Here is an 18,742-nt window from a genome sequence, read left to right as displayed (position 1 = left end):
ATGAAGAACAAGGCAAACTAGAATGAAACAAAGCTTATAATCCTGAGGTGAACCATAGGTTATCGACATGCTGAAGTAAGACTAATCTTCTAGGAAAAAATTCTTCTAGAAGGTGTGTTTTGAAAGATGTGTATGTAGGATTTCAATAGATATGAAAAGGAAAAGGTTTTAAGTCAAGCTGAGGGAATAATGCACAGTTGAAATGTAGAGAGGGAACTAGGCAATAGCAGAAGACCAACTTGAAATGTGATTGGAGATCAGTGTGTTGAGGAATGGAAATATTTCTTTAACAAACACTTTTCTAGCACTGGTGATGTGTCAGGAATTCATAGCAACTTACTGATGTCTGTGCTATTACTATCCTCATTTTACAGATGAGAAACCTGAGGCTCAGAGAGGTTAACTGGTGATGCACCACAGCCAGCAAGCCTCAAACCTGGATTCATGCCCAGGCTCTCTGGCTCCAGTGTCTGTGCTCTTCTTGGTAAGATATGAGTCTCAGGACTTTGTACCATGTTCTTTATTCAATGAAGAGTCTTTGGCTGCTTTTTAAGGGGTTAATGATCTAATATAGGTGCTGGGAAATCATTCCAGTAATGGAATGATAGTTATATTAGAAATCACCAACACCGGCGCAGAGATCTTAAGCAGAAGAGAGTTTATATTTGTTGAAGCTTATTACATTAAAGGCAGTGTGCTAGCCATATCTTGTGCATGCGCTGAATTTCCCGGTTTTCACCTTGGGTGGAAAGAAGTCATGTTAAAGGGAATAACTTCTACTTCACCAGCTCTTACCCCTAACTGCTGTTTTGGGACCTCATTTCCTCCCCCTCTCCCCCTGCCTCAGTCTTCAGGCATTTGGGAAGCTTCTAAGGGGTCTTTCACATGTGCTTTGGAACGAAGCAGTCATCTACTAGTCCAGTGTTGTCCAATAGAACTGTCTACGATGATGGGTCTGTTACTGAGACTGAGAAACCGAATTTTTAATTTTAATTCATTTTTTAAAAGCAACATATGTGGCTAGTGGTACCATGTTGGACAGAACAACGCAGATTGGTATTTCCTGGGCACTTCTGCTGGTTACCACACTTCTCCCACTGAGTGTTTTTGGGTGAAGGCTCTCTCTCTAAACATGGCAGCTACCTCTGTTGGGAATATCCCTTTCTCCTGTACCAGTGCTTCTGATTGGGACTACTGCCAACTCTCAACAGAATCCACTGCTTCTACCAGGCATGGCCACTGCTGCTGACTTCTCCCCACAGTGCTGCCCTAGGGAGAAAGGCAAATCCCCAAAGAGTATATATTGTGCCCCCATATATTGTAGAAATTTTAGAAAAACAGCTCTTTCAATTTTTACTTTAAGTTATTGACAAGTGTATAGAATGACAAATACCAATATGTTAGGATTAGTCCTCTCAATCAACTTTGAGGTTTGTTTTCAAAGTTTGTCTTCTTGCCAGACCCCCTCCTCTTTGGGATGAATTTTCTTTCAAAGAGCTCTACAGTATGTAAGACATCTAAATTTGAGCAAGTTCAAATCTTGGGCAAATTAAAATGCTAGTTTAGGTGCAGATGAAGTGCTGTGATAAACACAAGTTACCTCATTTAACGCTTACAGCAAAAATACCTCCCCCAATAGAAGAAAAAATGAAACCCTGAGAGTTTAAATAATTTGCCAGAAGTCACCCAGCTTTATATATGGTTGAACCAGGATTCAAATCTAGGTCTCAGGTCTTGATTCAAATCAAGTCCAGCCTCTTTTTCCTTTATAACAAACTGCCCCTCTGTTAAGAGCCCATTGCAAAAAGAAGAGAATTTATAATTATGTAAGAGGTTTATGTGTATGTTATACTGATTTGAAATTTAAGTACATTGAAACGTTTTAAAAAAGAAGGCATGTTTAAGAATAATTAGCTGAGGGTTGATGGGGGGTGGGAGGGAGGGGAGGGTGGGTGATGGGCATTGAGGAGGGCACCTGTTGGGATGAGCACTGGGTGTTGTATGGAAACCAATTTGACAATAAATTTCATATTAAAAAAATAGTAAAATAAAAATTTTTGAGGAGCCTTAAAAAAAAAGAATAGTTAGCGAATCTCAAACAGTAGGTTAGTGTATAGTTGCAAATTGTTGTTTTCAAAGTAGCTGCTGTTTTGAGCAGCTTTGGGATTTCATGTTTCAAACCCGTTTGGTGTGCACATGGTATATCAGATATCAGAAATTAATACTAGGTCAGGTGCCTGGGTGGCTCAGTCAGTTAAGTGCCTAACTTTTGATTTTGGCTCAGGTCGTAATCTCATGGTTCGTGGGATGGAGCCCCATGTTGGGGTCTGTGCTGACAGAGTGGAGCCTGCTTGGGATTCTCTCTCTCCCTCTCTCTCTCTCTCTGCCCCTTCCCAGCGCTCTCTCCCAAAATAATAAATAAATAAACATTAAAAAAAAAAGAAAGAAATTTAGACTAGGTGATATTTGGAATGGCCACAACCAAGTCACTCTTTAGAACTAACTAGGAGTTACCAAGGAATCATTCATAGTGCCTGCATTGAACACATTGCTTTTCCATTGTTTGAAAACTTAAGATGTTAAACCCTTTGGGACTGCCACGCTGTTATTGCAGAATTTGTGGAGGGTCAGCATTGTGGCTACAACTAAATCAGTATACAATTGTTTTGTAAAACAATGACTAAGACTAGAAGACACTGGGCAGTCAGCAAAATCAAAATGCCACTCTCCTTCCCCCCCCCCCACCTGTGTTTTGAATATTTTGAAAACAACAGCACCCCATACTTTGCAGATTTTGCTTTAAGTAGGCTTTCTCCTGGAGTTAAGATCAGGGGAAATCCCACAGGATCTTATAACTAGTATTTTTTTTTAAAAATAATGGACACAGGGTTAAAATTCCTTTGCTAGAAACAAAAGAAAACCTCCCCCCCTCCCCCACCTCTCGCTCTCAAGAATCCATTCTTTACCTTTTATTTTCTAATTAAGCAAACTTTAGTTATTTCACATAATAATGATCTTGCAAAGTTTGAAATTCAGCTGGGAAGATCTAGTTCATAGAGGGCAGATAATTTGTTGTATCCCTTCCACCAGGATATGTTAAGACTGATCATATCATCCATTATCTTGTTCTCTTTGCTTTCGTCATATATTACATAGAGTTATCTGGGCAACAAATATATTTTCCAGTATTTTTTGGTAAGCGACAACTTTCAGATGCTTTGAAAAACAATGCAATATCCCCACACATGATTTATCACCATGCCATTTGTACTTTTGGTATACACATTTTTAATTATAAGTCATGTAGCATTGCACCATTACCTATGCTGGGTATTACAGAGCTAAGTGGTACAAGTAAAATATTTCTGCTTAATCAAATCTTTTTTTTTTAATTTTTTAAATGTTTTTATTTATTTTTGACACAGAGAGAGAGAGACAGAGCATGAGTGGGGGAGGGGCAGAGAGAGAGGGAGACACAGAATTTGAAGTGGGCTCCAGGTTCCTAGCTGTCAGCACGGAGCCTGATGCGGGGCTCGAACTCACGGATCACGAGATCATGACCTGAGCGGAAGTCGGATGCTCAACCGACTGAGCCACCCAGGCGCCCCTTCAAATCTTATTTAATAAATGATATTACCTTAGGCCACCCGTTTGGTTTCACACCAAATAAAAGCCTTTTTATTTGACGTGAAGACAAAAGAACTTCCTAGTGTCACCTCTGGCATATCTATTTCTCCCTTGCAAGCCTAGCAGTGCTGGGTTTTCTGCCCTGGCAAACAAGGTCTAAAACTGAATATCCAGAAATCAAACTGTAGTTCCACCATTCCTGATGTCCTCCCAGGTGAGCTCCTGGGCTTCATGCTCATACTTCTAAAGCAAGCAAACTTTAAGCTAATTACGTGCTAGTGTATTCTCCCTTGCTGAATTTTGGCAGGTTGCTTCTGTAAATTATGAAAAATAAATGTGAAATATGCAGATGCCTTTTGTTTGAAGCAGATGTTTGGTCCATCTTGCCAGAATCCAATCAGCTGTTCCCCTGGGGGCCTTCTCTCCACAACATTATCCCACAGCAGCTTAGAAACATGAAAGGGTGATCAGAATAGCACTTCACAGGCCTTAGAGGAAGCTTCTGGACTTAAGAGGTCTTTGTTAAGGAGAATTAAAAATAGAAGTATCCCAACCCACAGGATTGAAACAATCAGATTGTCGCTGGTAAAAGATACTGGATACAGAACACTTTTCTCTGGTGATGTTTGATAGAATTGAGAAAAGGGAGGTTTCATTGTTGCCCTGATAGTCTCTGGGGCCTGCCTTTCATTCCATCTTGATGATTCAAGGCAATACTTTGGACTGTTACAGTCACAAAATTGCTGCCAATGTTGTTCATATCATGGTTCAGTGTCTCCTCACACAGAAATCTCCCTTTAGACAATAGATTCTTTGATATTTGACCATTATGTGGCTAATTGATTAAGTTTAGGCAACAATACAGAGTAAGTCAATTCAGAATAATTCATCGATGAAGCAAACTAACTGCCATGCCATCAAAGACTGGCCATTCAGCTGAAGACCTCTGATTCACGGACAACCGACTAATGTAGTGAAGCTTTTGACCAGCCCTAACAATACAGAATAATCCAATACACCCTTTACTGATGTACATCTAGATGACAGAAAAATAAAAACGTTTAGGGTCACATATTCGATTTTGAAGGCGAAATCTGTTTACTCACTGATTCAGTGATTCTGTTTTACTGGGCTCTAATTTTATTGTGAAATCTGGGTAAAATATATATTCAAATATTTTACTGTTACTAAATCTGCTGACCACTGTCATGTGACTTTGGGCAAGTTACTTAACCTCTCCTAGCCTCAGTTTCCTCATCTATGATAACATCTACCACAGAGAACTTGTTTAAATGAGACAGTGTAAGTCAAGTTCTTAAACACACAGCGTCTGGGCCTGGCACATAACAAAAGCTCAATAGTGGAGAACTAATGCTGTAATTTTCCTATTCACTTTCTACCACTTCTCAATGAGGGTTTATTTTATGTATGTACACATGTATGTATTTATGTATTTATTTACTTTTACGAATGCACATCTTTTGTACCACAGTTAAATACACTTCCCCTGCTTCTATTCACAGCAGAAGCAAGGATCCCCTTGCCAACATGTTCTGCTCTACCGTAGATATTTTGTATGAAGCTATATGATGCTTGCAATCTCCTCTTACTTTTATTATTTGGGCGAATAACTTCTTTAACTTTATGAGTCCCATTTCCCACACTTTCTCTCTTCTGAATCCACTTCAGAATTCCAAGCTCTTGTTTAATGCAAAGTTCCATAGTCTTCTAAAGGTCTGATTTATGAGTATAATGAAAGACTTTATACTTAGCTAATATTAACTGAGCCCCAACTATGAGTCAGGCAGCCAAAGTATTGAGTGTGATTAAGACAGACAAGGTTCCCTCATGGATGGATTGGAGTAAGTAACTAGGAAATACCTCACAGCCTCTGTACCTGAGCCACAATTCATGATTTCCAGAATCATGTACTGTGGCTAGTGTTAGCTAGAGCATTATAGAGTAGATGTACATTTTATTTCTGTATTTCTGGAATTTTTGTGCACTCCAAGAACATTTCACCATGTGTTTTGGAACAGTACAACTGATTAAAAAGTAAACGTTTTGATCAAATGGTAGATTATTAGTTTCTTTCTGACATCAAGTAAAATTAATGTCACTCTGGCAACGTATAGATACATCCTTACTGTGCTTTTATTTTGCAAAGCACTTTGTTATCTGTACTAGAAAAATCTATGTTCTCAATATGTTTATCAAGTCATCTAAAAGAAAGGGATATGAGGAAAGAATAAAATAAAAAAGAGATAAAAGATAGATATGGCCTGTATCTTAGGGCTATTAATATTAAATTGATGATATAAAATCTACAGACTGAAAATAATAATTTATGGTGTTAAAAATAGTATTTTCACACAATTCACATAAAAATGGGTGAATAATAACACTCATCTTATTCTGTCGTTTGGGGATTAAATGAGGTAAATATGCAAGAATTTTATAAACTCAGAGAAGTCTGCAATTATTAGGTAACATGTCCAACTCTACAAAGCACACAGGCAGTTTTTCCTATTCCCCTTTAACATTAAAGAAACTGAGTCTCAGACAAACTGAACAACTTTCTAAGCCCATAGAGGTAACAAAACTTGGGGCTTAAATGTTGAGTCTAGGTCTTTTGATTCTAAACTGAACCTTTTCTCACTCTATTTCTCTAACTCTCAAATGATTTATGAATAATTAAAAGGCTACATAACAGTAAGACCATATTAATGTAATATAGACTTGATACATTAGTATTTGAGAAATATAAAGAAAACAAGCATAATCAGGAAGGCTTCCTGAGAGAGGTGATAGGTTTTGAAGGAGACGGAGCTGGATTGATCTATATATTATATATACTGTATGTATTATAGCCTTCCAATACTCTCTTTGCTTCTGGCTTCCTATCTAATTTAGGTTTATAATTCGAAATGATTTTTCCAACTTTGGAAGTATTTGACCTATCTTCTAGCATTTATTGTTCCACAAAGACCAGTTTTCATGTCCTGAGGAGGTGTGCCCCTGGCCAAGGGGCAGTCTCGTGTGAAACAGAGGCAGAGGGCACACCAGAGAGCAGATGCCACAGTTTTCCTCATCCACCATATGGGGGGGCATTCCAGATAGTGACCCAGGGCTAAGAGATACTATGAACCATGACCAACCTCTTGAGAAAGTCAAAGCTCAATTTCTCAGCCATTTTTTTAATTGGAATTTTCTTAGAAAAGTAGAAAGTTCTAAAAAAGACTGATAATGTCAACAACAATAATAATATAATAATTCTTTATAGATCTACATCCAGAGTTAAAGAGAATATATTTTAAAGACATCGCTAAAGCATTTATCTAGCTTTAACTGCCTCATCAAAGAATATTATTTTTTAAAAAGAAGCCTCATAAAGATGTATGAATATATAGACCTGTGATTATTCAAAAAAAATTGTACAAATCAAAATAAATTTGCTGGAGCAATTTAAAATAATTAACCTTTGACAAACCTCCCTCTCTGGTAATGGAATAGTAACTATATGAATAAAAGATAAGTCGTGACATTCAATGAATTACAATATTCATCCCATAAATTACTTGATATAATAGCTCTATAGTCTACGTTTTTATAACACTAAAATGTCCTAAACACTAAAGAACCCATTCATTTCCAGTGTACGGTTTGCAGATGGGTTGGGTAATTTCTTTTGCCTTCTTTGGATATCCTTTAATTAAGTCTTTTACTATTATTTTTTCCTCCCAGATACACCTTGTTTCAGCCTGTCAACCACTTCTGCAGTACAGACACCTGGAAAACTTGAGGCTTGTGCTCACTGCCCAAGTAGCTCTGAAAATGAGTGAGTGTGAACCTGATTTGCATGTTGGGTGGGATGGTTAAGGGGCTGGCATTGCTATATGGCTGATTGCCACATTTACGGATTTGGTGGTCCAGTCCATGGACCCTTTGGGTAAGGTGCTGCTCCTCTTTATGCTTCTGTCTCCACTTTCTGGGGATAAAAGGGTGGTGGTGATCTGCCCTGCTAGGTAAACTGAAGCCATCTTTGACCATATAAATATGATTAGAGACCACAGCATGAAATATCGGTGCTTACTAATGATAACTAGGAGGTGTTTGTTGGCATACACAAGCCTCAGGATGGCAGAATGGCTGCAAAATGCCCAACATTTTTGGTTCAAAATGTGTTGCTATTTTAAACAAAGAATAGAAACCTATGGTGATAGGATATCTCCTGAGAAATGGATGCTTCTCTGGCTACCCATTTTACCTATTAAGTACAAGATTTGCTGGTCATCTAGGGGTAGCCGGTTGGTTTTCTTTAACACTTCTAAGTCATTTGCTAGAGTAAATTGAACAAAATGAACCAATGAAGGCAGCACTGGTTTCCAATTCAATGTGAATATCTCCCCGGGGTCTTTCTAATGCATTTTATATCACAGTAGAATGTGTCTACACTAACACATTGTTTAACATTTCTGTATCCTTGATCTCTTAATCATGGTCTGGATTCAGTTGTGCCATAATAAAAATAGACACCATTTATTGAACACTTATTCTGCCTCAGATATTGGGCCAAATCCTACAAATATATTTTCTTATTCAGTTCTTTCCACAACTCATAAGGTAGGTTCTAGTTTTACTCCCATTTTGCTTGAGAAAATTAAAGCTTAAACTTCTCAGTGATTTGCCTAATTTAACATTACACATTTAACTGTTACGCCGTGCTTCTCCAGACAAACCATGCTGTCTGGCTACCCAAACTCAAAACCCCTTCACAGAGAGGATTATCCTTGTTTCTTGACACTAACATCAGCAGGCCAGAGTTGCAGCTGTAGGTGATGGCAGGTACAACTCCAGAACTAGAGTTCACTTGGCTCCCTTTTTATCCCAAAGTCACAGAAGCAGGTGGGTGGGTCTTGCGTTAATTCCAGGCCCTTAAGTAGATGCTGATGCTGCAGAAACAGTCCTGAACAAATGGTGCAGAGTGCCCATTGCTGTAGCATTTTTGGGCAAGATATTGTTTGAGCCAAAAATACCTTCTGTTCCTCTGTCCTTTTTGTGAAAGTTCAGATGTATAAAAATAAAGGATGTATGGAAAATAACAGAGGTCACCAATTCACAGCCAAAATATTGTTCCTCAGTTTGGCGGGCTTAATAGAATTATGTCTAGGTAGTTGGACATATTTATTTTTTTCTATTAAAAAAAAATCCAGGGTGATTTTTTTTCCTGGTCTTCTTTGAATTTTTTTTCCCCCCTTCTTCAGAGGCCACTATATCTGAGCCACGAAGTTAGGGCTCATTGAATGGTCAGGAAGAAGGATATAGAAATCTGGTGAAGGGACCACCTATCAATCTATCAGCTATAAATGATTTTGATGGGTCATCTATTAACATTCCACGGAATGAGTTCTTCAGATACCCCTGAAGGAAACACTGCTCTTGCCCCATCATTTCTTTTTACCACTGAAAAAAGTTGGAGCTCAGAGAAGTTAAGGATTTTGCCTAGCTTTGCACAGCAAGTTGATTCTTCTGTCTCTTAGTTCAGCATCCATTCACCACATATTATGAGACATTTACTATGTGCCAGGAACTGAATAAAGCAAATTGGCTGTGTACCTCAAACTTAGATTTTAGGAAAGAAAAAATGTATCTTAAAACCACAAAGGAATGTTCCGTTTCCTTTTTCATCTGTTATACATTTGTCCTTTTCCCTAGTTTCTTATGTTTAATGTCTTTTTATTCATAATCTGCAGAACGTTGTACTAGGTCTATGGTAGAAAGAACATTTTGGGAGGTGGTGATTAAAAAAAATGACTGTTTAGCACAAAGATCCCCCAATTTTTTTCAAAAAGGTGCTATTTTACATTTCCTAGTGTTTGGTTTTTTGAAGAAAGCCGAGTGGGGCCAAAAGCAAAATTTCTACTGAACTGAATTTCCTTCTTTTTAGTAGGATACAAAGTAAGAAACACATTGTAATCCAACATATGTGTGTGCCTGGGTATGCATATAAATATACAGTTGACACTTGAACGACGTACGTTTGAATTGCGCAGGTGCACTTAGAAGTGGACTTTTTACAGTATAGCACTATACATGCAGTTTCTTTTCGTCATGATTTTCTTAACATTTTCTTTTCTCTAGCCGTATATATACGTAGTATAGTAGTATATACTCTACATACATATATGTACGTATACATACATACAAATATATGTATGTATAGTATATATTACATACATATATGTACATATATATACATAGACATAACATACAAAATACGTGTCACCAGTGGGCTATTAGTAGTTAAGTTTTGGGAGATTTTCAACTGCGTGCAGGGTCGGCACCCCTAAGCCCTGCGTTGTTCAAGGGTCAGTTGTAATTGAAACATGAAAAGTTTCATGAAATGATACTCTCGTATGATATAATAAAAACAACATATTTTACATCAAATATGACCCTACTATTATTTCAACACTACAAGATGTGTCACACTGCCTATTCAACTTCATTTTTTTTCTTTTTAAGGTAAGCAAAGTTCAATAAATTAACCAAAGCAATTTGGGCAAATGTTTCAATTCTCTATTTAAGTTTTCTTGTAAAAATACCAAAAGGTCAGGTGTCCAGTGCATTTTGTCTGGGTTAGCCCTTGATCATAGATGGAGTCATTTGCCATTCAACTGCTAAGGGTACAATGGGAAGTCTGCCCCCAATTTCTCTTTAGCCTTTAGATTTCCTGGAGTCTAATCATGTGAGTTACCTAGAGCCATGTTTCAACCTCTCTGAACTTTCATCACACATGTTAAATGAGGAAGGGTAAGTCTGCGTGACTTTCATGATCTTTTCCAGCTTCAAAGGCCTGTGATTGCATGGTGTATTTTTTTGAAGCCTGGGTACCTGTGAAAATAAAGTCACCTCAAATGTATTCTGTGCATAAACTAAGAATTTCTAGAGCCACAAATGTAGTCCATTTGAAGTTTCTCTAAAATGTTGACAGATGTGAAAGGGAACATTATCAAATGCTTAGTTTTTACCTTTGCGTTCAGATCTGTTGTTTCATTGGGGGCATTTTTATAAAGTAAAAATGTACTACTGCTGTTCTTGGAATTCTCCTGGTTCTGCAACAAATTTAATGAGCTAAAGCGCTGTCTACTTCTGTGCACTTTTGTTTTTTAAGAGATTTAGCCATTGTTGGGTTTAGGGTATCCCGGGGAGAGAGAGGTTCAGTTTTTCCTTGTCATGCTGTTACGACTGTAGAGCCTGTAGCGCGTGAGGGAATCCCAGCGGCAGCAACGCCAGCACCCGTGCACGTTATGCACAGTCCTCAGGGGCACAGGGATGGCATTTCAGCTGAGTTTGGTAAAAGTAATCTGGGTAACAGCCTGAATGCCACCTTTACTGGTAACGTAGCTCACCTGAAAAAAAAGGTGAGTTGTTTTATACTTTCTCCACGCACGGCTGTGTGAACATTTGAATCCTCAGATTAATAAAACAAGAAAATCAACTGAGAGATAGCGTTTAGGGACGTGGGGCTCGCGTGGGTCTGGGTGGAGAGAGTTTGGCAATCACTGAAGGCTTAGGAAATCTTTGTCTTTTCAGTCCTAAAGCAACTGAACTGAAGTTTTGGTCGAATTGATTTTATGTAGAACAAAGCCAACATATTCATTTACAGTGAGAAATATGACTGCCACGTGGCCTGGAATATTTACTTGAGCATGACCTGTGTGTAGTCACACTGTTGACTACCTGCACCAGAGGCCAAATAGTAACCAGCAGGTTGTGGGGTGATCCCGTAATTCCAACAAGGCGCATCAGTTACATAAGTGGAATGTTTAATGCCGTATGGCCAAGACATTCCATGTGTCTGCCTTAAAAAAGAAAACAACAACAACAACAACAAAAAGGAATTGGAATACTTATAGCCTGTTGGCTAAGCCTCCTTTTCCTCTAGACAGCAATTAGATGCTGGGAAGAATATCATCTACCCTTCAATGCTGCTGTGAAGGATAGAGATAACACACATCTAGCACAGTGTCTGCTGCATTATAAAAAATGCTGAAAAAATGATGATTATTTTAACCTTGTGACAGGGCTTTTGTGTCCAACCAAGTACTCTTCTTCACTTCTGAATGATATTTTCTTTCTTTCTTCTATTGCAGAAGTATTAATGATAATTGTAGATATTTACAAAATTCAGAAATGCATCAAAAAAAATAAAATAATAAGTATAATCTACACAGAAAAAAACTCTTATTAATATTTTGGTATTTAATTTCCCCTTAAATGTGGCTCCATTTGAAATGCCATTCTCTAAGATGGAAGGACAGAACTTATTTGATGCCAATAAAAGTGACTCTATATTCACCCCTTGTATGGGATCTGACCTAGTTCATCTGATCCACATAAGAGTTTTTTGAAATTCAATTCTACCTGCTCTGCCTCTGGCCAAGAAAAATAAAAATGAGAAATAAAATTTCTGGATTGAGTCTTTAAATCACACTGAGCCAAGTTAGGTAAGGAGCAGACCAGAAGTAACTTGTAAGAAAAAAATTACTGGTGTTGTTATTTGCAGTATAATTCCTGGTAGCCTGAATTTCAGATCCGTAGACCCAGAGTAAAGGTAGGGAAGGAGTTGGGGGAGGGTAAAAGGAGGTGGGGAATGGAAAAGAGGACAGGGGAGGTGTTTAGCTTTCATTTGCAAGCGTGATACCCGCTGCTTTGTTTATGGATTTGATGCTATTCATACAGTCTTTGCAATATTAATTTTTAATTTATGATGCTCATTAGGAGACACTTAAAACAGAACAATTATCATTTATCTTGATATATTATTTACTAGGATTGACTGTCATGGTTAGGGGCCCATGATTAGTGAGAGGGGGATCGAGAAGAGCTTCTAAAAGCGCTGGGGTAAAAGAATAGGAGCTTAGGAAGCAGTTGTCAAAACCCAAGGCCCAAAGTTCTGATGTCAAAGTGAAAGCCACACAATCCCTAATCAAGACTCAGGAGGCCCCCTCCAAGACAAGCCTGGAACAGTACTTAATGAAACTGCAGGATTATATTAATGAGACTCTCTGTTAGGCCACCAGCTCATCAATTATTCATCCAGCTGCATTCCTGATACTTTGCTGTCTTCCTCCTCTTTTTGCGTTGGTGTGATTACTTTTTTTAACCCTCAATTTCCTTACCTGGAGTGTAAACAGAGACTTCTGTTCTGTAGTTTCCTTTGCTTCTGCTCAAACAGCATCTCTTTTCAATACTCATCCGGGATATCACACACGATAATGGAGGCCTACTAGAGAGGGAAGTCTAACTTCTGAGTCTCAGGGAACTAGGGCACCCCTGACTTTGTGCTTCCCTAATACTCTGGGCTTATTTTTGACAGTGTGCTCATCCCACTGTGTTCTGATCATCTATTTGTGTGAGACTCTTCCCCACAAATCTGTGAATTCCTAGAGAACGGAGCCTAAGTTGTATTTGTCTTTGTATTTTCAATTCCCAACATGATGCTTAACAGATGACATTGAATGAGTGAGTGAATGCATGCATGAATGAATGAGTTGTGGGTGTTTGGTTACGCCTCATATTCAGCCTGTCTCTTTATAATCAAGCAGACTGTGAGGTGGAGGCCTGAGTACTACCTGCATGTTTCACAGGAAAATAAACGAAAGCAAACCTTGCATTTACAATCTGGGTCATGTAGATGAAGATGTGTCTATGGGCTTGAGGCAAAGCACCCAAGTCTGTGTGGTACTCAGTTCTACATAAGCTTATTAATTTCTTTTAGAAATTACTTATTAAAATTGGATATAATTTTAGGAACAAATTGTGTTTTACTAGGACTGACTGTCATGGTCTGGATGGCCATGTGATTGTGAGGAGGATTTCAGTGAGCTTTCACAATAAACACCCAAGAGGCTGGAGTGGGCTTTGAAGCAGGACAGAGGCCAAGGGCTAGAACTTATTCCCAGAGTCTGTTATTTGTTTCACTCACTCAAGGTCAACAGGAAAACCAAGGAAGCCAGTTTCTACTCCTCAGGAGGTAGAATGCTGGAGGCTGTGATGCTGAGCACAGTCATTCCCTCATGCAGTAAGGACTAGAAGTACTTCCCTTTTGTCCTGGACAGGTAGGGTGAGGGACAAGTGGTCCAGCTGGAAGTGGTACTATCTGGAAGGCAGGTTGACAAAACAAGGGAAAGGCAGAGGTGGGTGTGAGGAAATGCTTTGATATTCTGCCCCCACCAGTTGTAATACTCAAATACCCAGGTCAGCTGGCAGATAGGATCATGCCTCACTGCCTCAGCCACACTGTCTGCAACGTGTCTGTACTTTGCCACCAAATAACCTCTCCAAATGCCATTTTCATCATGTCACATCAAGAATTTGCAATGGCCTTCTTATAAAAAAAATAAAATAAATAAAAAAAACCCCAGAAAAACAAATGCTAGAAAAAAGAGCAAGGTTCCAAATTCTCTGAAAGAATAAAAAGAAATGAGAAGACATGGATATAAATCTTCAGCTTGTCAAGGTAAATAGATCACAAATCTGAAGGCAAGTAGTGACTTTGGCCAAATGGATTCTAATTTGTTACATCTCAACTAGTCACTATTCTGTAGAGTCATATTTAGAGAAATATTGTCTGGAAGTTCTCTCCATGGATTTCTAAATTGGGTCTTCTTATCAGTGTGCCAGGCTGAGAATGGGTTATGGGTGTGCTTCGGCTATTGTTTTTCCTCCTCCTTGAGGCATCTGGTGGGGTCCTCAGATGGGTGGCCCTGGACTAAGAGAAACCTTACGCATTTTTCCTTAGTTCATGGATTTGAAGATGTACATCTTTTTCCTCATTTAACATTTCTGAAATTCAAGTGTTTTTCCTTATCAATATATTGCAATCGCTTTTGGCCAGGTGGCAGTGATGAGGTAGTTGTGATAATCTGCACATAAACTTAATGAGGTAGCTTTCATAGTCTGCATATAGCTTGACTAAACTCGGTTGCAGCTGTTTACATTGTCCTAACTTTAACTGAACGACGTCCATCGTTGTACTGCTTACATTGGGTCGAGTTTCCCTCAAAGTGTCTTCAAAAACATACATTATGGTTCGACATCGAAACAAAAAAGTTATTGTGTGAACAGAAAGGCATGGAAACAGAGACGTGGATGTAAATGTGATATTGTTGGAGGAAAGTACGTCATAGGAAGGATGAATAATCCAGTGCTTTATGAGTTTGAGGAAAGGAAGATTCCCATCAAAGATGAAGCTAGTCAGAATCCAAGCTCTGCTATTAAAGGTGGGAGAAATTATTTTTTTCTTTCTTAGTGGTACATAAGGTAGTGGTATCTCTTTTGATGGCTAGATTTTTAGCTTCTAACCATTTCTCTGTTTGCCATGATATGAACCACATCGGGAAAAATGGCTTTAAGCTCTTGCCTGGATCTTTGGTTTTCCTGCAGTCAAACTTTCTGGTAAAGATATAATTTCAATTCAACTTAACAACTTTAAAATTATTAGACTGGAAGTATTGATTGTATTCAGAAAGAGCAAACTTGGAATTAATTTACCCTTTGTTGTATGTTAACTTACATCTAATTTCAGTTTAGCTTTACATGATAAAGATGGAATCAGACTGTGGGCCCTTAGAGCAGACTAAGCTCAGGGAATTTACACAAGCAGTGGGCACTGGGTCCAGCATTGTCATTCCCATTGGGGACAGTGGGAAGCACTCAGAGAGTTAGAGGCAATAGGTTCTTTCTGTAGATCTGTGATATCTGTGTGACACAGCCCACACTGACTGCCTGTAATTAAACAGAATACAACCTTCCTTATTTTTGAAGGTATAATTAGAGGCTGGTCTCCAGCTATCATTGGCCTCTTCATCAAAACAAAGTGGATCGTTCTGAAAAGAAAACTCCAGGATATGATTTACAAAATAAAATCACTTTGCATAGAAATTATTTGAGATAATTTAGTTCTGGTCTTTTATTTTTACAAATGAGTAATCTAGAGCTCAGAGTAAGTGGCCACCTGGAATCTCACAGTTTGCTCAGGGTAGTAACGGGCCTTCTGCCCCTGATGGGTGTCCTGCTACCATCACACATATGGGTCTCGCAAGGCAAAATTTCATATACACAAAAAGTAGAACTATTTGTGTCTTTGCTTATGCATAAAACTTTATTACACCTAATTCTTCTACGAAATCTCTGTCCTGTTAGAATTGATGAACATTTATTGAGGTTTTTCACTGGTTAGGGACCTAATCCTGTGTTTAACTGAAGACTCTGTTCCAGAAGACTTTCCTCCTAAGTAATCGTAACCTTGGTGTTTTTCACCCTCTAATCTCTATTCTTATATCTATTTTCCCAACAAAAATACAGAAACCTGGAAAGATGGAAACCTGGAAAAATGTTACAGTCTCTCTTGGCTTTAAAAATGCATCAACATGACTCCAACCAAGATGGTAGAGACGGGGAGAGAAAGTAGCAAAAGTCATTACCTCTGCTTCCTACTCCCCTTCCTCCAGTGGAATTGCCAACATTGTTTACAGAGGGCTATTAACCTAATAAATACATTCTGGATGGAATGACCCACCTTTCTGGCTTTAGGATATGGCTTTTAAGGTTTATGAAAAAGAATTGAGAGGGCTTGTCAATATAACCTTAGTATCCAACAAAACGAGATCTACCCTGCCTTTTTTTTTTTTTAATGTTTTACTGCAGATGGGTCTTCAAAACCAAAACTGAAAGGAAGTTACTCATTGTGTGTATTTGTACATTTATGAGTGCATATGACATAACATGTGTGTGTACACACATTACACACCTCTGCATTTAATATAACATAGATTTTTATTCCCTCACAAGGCATCTTGAAGTCTAAAGATAAGACCATTATCTGGTATTTCCACAAAAGTCTGAATTAAGTGTACCGTTTCTCTATATAGAACCTTACATTTCCTTAGATAGTTGTTCTAAGAAGTAACTTCATCTTGGTTGTGCAGTTTATCTTGAGCAAGTGTCAAGTATTCTTTTCAAATTAAAAGAACAAAAGTAACAAGGAATTTTACAATAAGCAAAGAAGATAAGAGGGAAAAAGGAAAAAGAAGAACTCTTTCCCAGAATCAAATAAATGGGATATGATATAATAATCCAAGGGCCTTTGAAAATCGCATCTGAAAACCTGGTACCTGGATAGGTGACACATGATGAATATTGCACTGAAACCTACAGCCTGAGTCACCATAAAAAGAAACAGTGTATATATTATAAATCTATCTCTTGACAACTATAGACAGAGGTTATTAGAGTGAATAATCAATTCCATAAAGAAATGATTATATGTAAAGTTCAATTCAAAATAGAAATTCTTTTACTTGACCTTACATGTTACTATTTTATAACATGAGGAGCTTTGCTAATTTTTTTTCCTCTAAAGTGTCTCTTTGTTGTTTTAAAAGATCTTTGGGAAAATAATTCAAAGAATATGGGAAGCAGTGCTGAGCCATGAAATGTGTATGGGAGTAGAGGTGAGGTGTGATAGTCAGTCCCTATCAGGGACTTAAACGGTAGTCCCTGTGGTGTAGAGCACCACGGCCCATGGTGGGAGCTCCTGGGTCTGTGTGTCCCAAACTGTGAGGGGGCTGGCTAAATTCATTGCTGTCTTTACTTTCAGCTTGAACATTCTGTGCTTCATTTGCTCATCTTGCATTGTAAAACCTATCTGGAAGCTTTAACATGAATGAGGTAGGAAACAGCTGTTGGATCGTAAGAACAAATTTTAGTTAAAAAATGTGAATTTTTTCCCTTTGGAAAATCCCTTTCTAGTCTCAATTACCAGCACATACACTTGCTGAGAAACCAAATTTGTCAATCCTTATTTCCAATTGCTAGCAGGGCATCATATTTTCAGAACGCCGTTTGTGATCATTCCCCCTCAATACAGTGAAACATCAGACTTGGATGTCAGCCTAGGCTTTCTTCTCTTAGCCCTCATGTCTTAGTCATTTAAAGAACAATGCTTTTGAGTAACAGAGTTACTTGTTCCTCCTGATTTCTTTTTCTTACAAAATTCAGTTTCCTGGGCGGCTTCTAGGGGGAAAATTCAATCATGAGATGTACTGTAGAAGAGGGCACCATGCTACTTTTAATATTAGCCCCTTTTAATCTGGGTAAGGTCATCGAACTTTTCTGATTTTTGCCTAGGGAGAACTTTCCCCTTATTTTGTAATTGACTTTGTCCCCTTTTTCATTTATTTCCCTGTCTCCTGGTTGTAGCATCTTCTCCCCGGAGTCTCAGGTTAGAAGTTTTCCCTTTTGTGAAACCATGACAGGTGCCTAATTGAATGATGAATGTCCCTTTATTACTCTGTAATTGAACTGCCAGCTTTTTGATTGGTTTGTAGAGATGCTCCCCCCCCCAATCAGGCACTGCAGGGGGCTTGGTAGTTGGCAGTCTGGTCCTACACTCCATCTGTCTAATCCCATCTAGCCCCCACTTGCTTTTTGGGGGGTGGTAATAGAGGTAGGGAGTGAGGGGGAGGGGAGTCATAATAAATTATGCTAATTTGATGTGGCTCTGACAATGAGAAGATCGTATTGTTCCATGCATCTTGGGGGTAAATGCTTCAAGACATTTTGTCGTCATGGGTGCCTAGCCTGACAGGACCACGATGAAGATTAATGGGCCTCACCTGAGTGACAGAACAGGGGATTGTGGGGAAGAGAGGGTCATTCATCATACTCTGACAGGTGTCATTCAATCCGACAGCAGCTCCACCGTCACCCGGCTAGCAGTTCCATTTTTCTGCCAGTTAAGCAAGGAGTTTAATAACATCCCCAGAATTAAAACTCATTCTTTGTAGCAGGTCTGACAGCTGAAAATAAGAAAATCAATTCTTCACATGTTATAGCACAGTTAACTGACTGGGGCTTTGACTCTAATTTAGTCTTTGGGCTGCATTTCAAGCAAAGAGCTTTTTGTAAGACATCATCTATTAAAATTTATCCACAGCGCTAACTTTGGTGGTGTTGTTATTGTGGGCACATTAAAGATTCAGGCTTTCAAAGCCAGTGTCCTTTACTCACTGCGTGCTGAAATGTATCCCTGCAGTAGCCGGGTCTC

At 38.6% G+C, this 18,742-nt stretch overlaps 1 long non-coding RNA gene across 1 annotated transcript; it reads left to right on the top strand.

The window, feature by feature from the left end:
• Positions 1–381: 381 nt before the first annotated feature.
• On the top strand, positions 382–16,168 carry LOC122216132. The gene is made up of 3 exons (XR_006200722.1): positions 382–484; positions 7,372–7,465; positions 16,000–16,168. It is a non-coding gene; the product is annotated as an uncharacterized LOC122216132 (long non-coding RNA).
• Positions 16,169–18,742: the final 2,574 nt, after the last annotated feature.

Source organism: Panthera leo, chromosome A3 (genome assembly GCF_018350215.1).
Source record: "Panthera leo isolate Ple1 chromosome A3, P.leo_Ple1_pat1.1, whole genome shotgun sequence".
NCBI lineage: Eukaryota > Metazoa > Chordata > Mammalia > Carnivora > Felidae > Panthera > Panthera leo.
The sequence above is the reverse complement of the archived record's forward strand: the minus strand, read 5'-3'. Positions and strand labels throughout refer to the sequence as shown.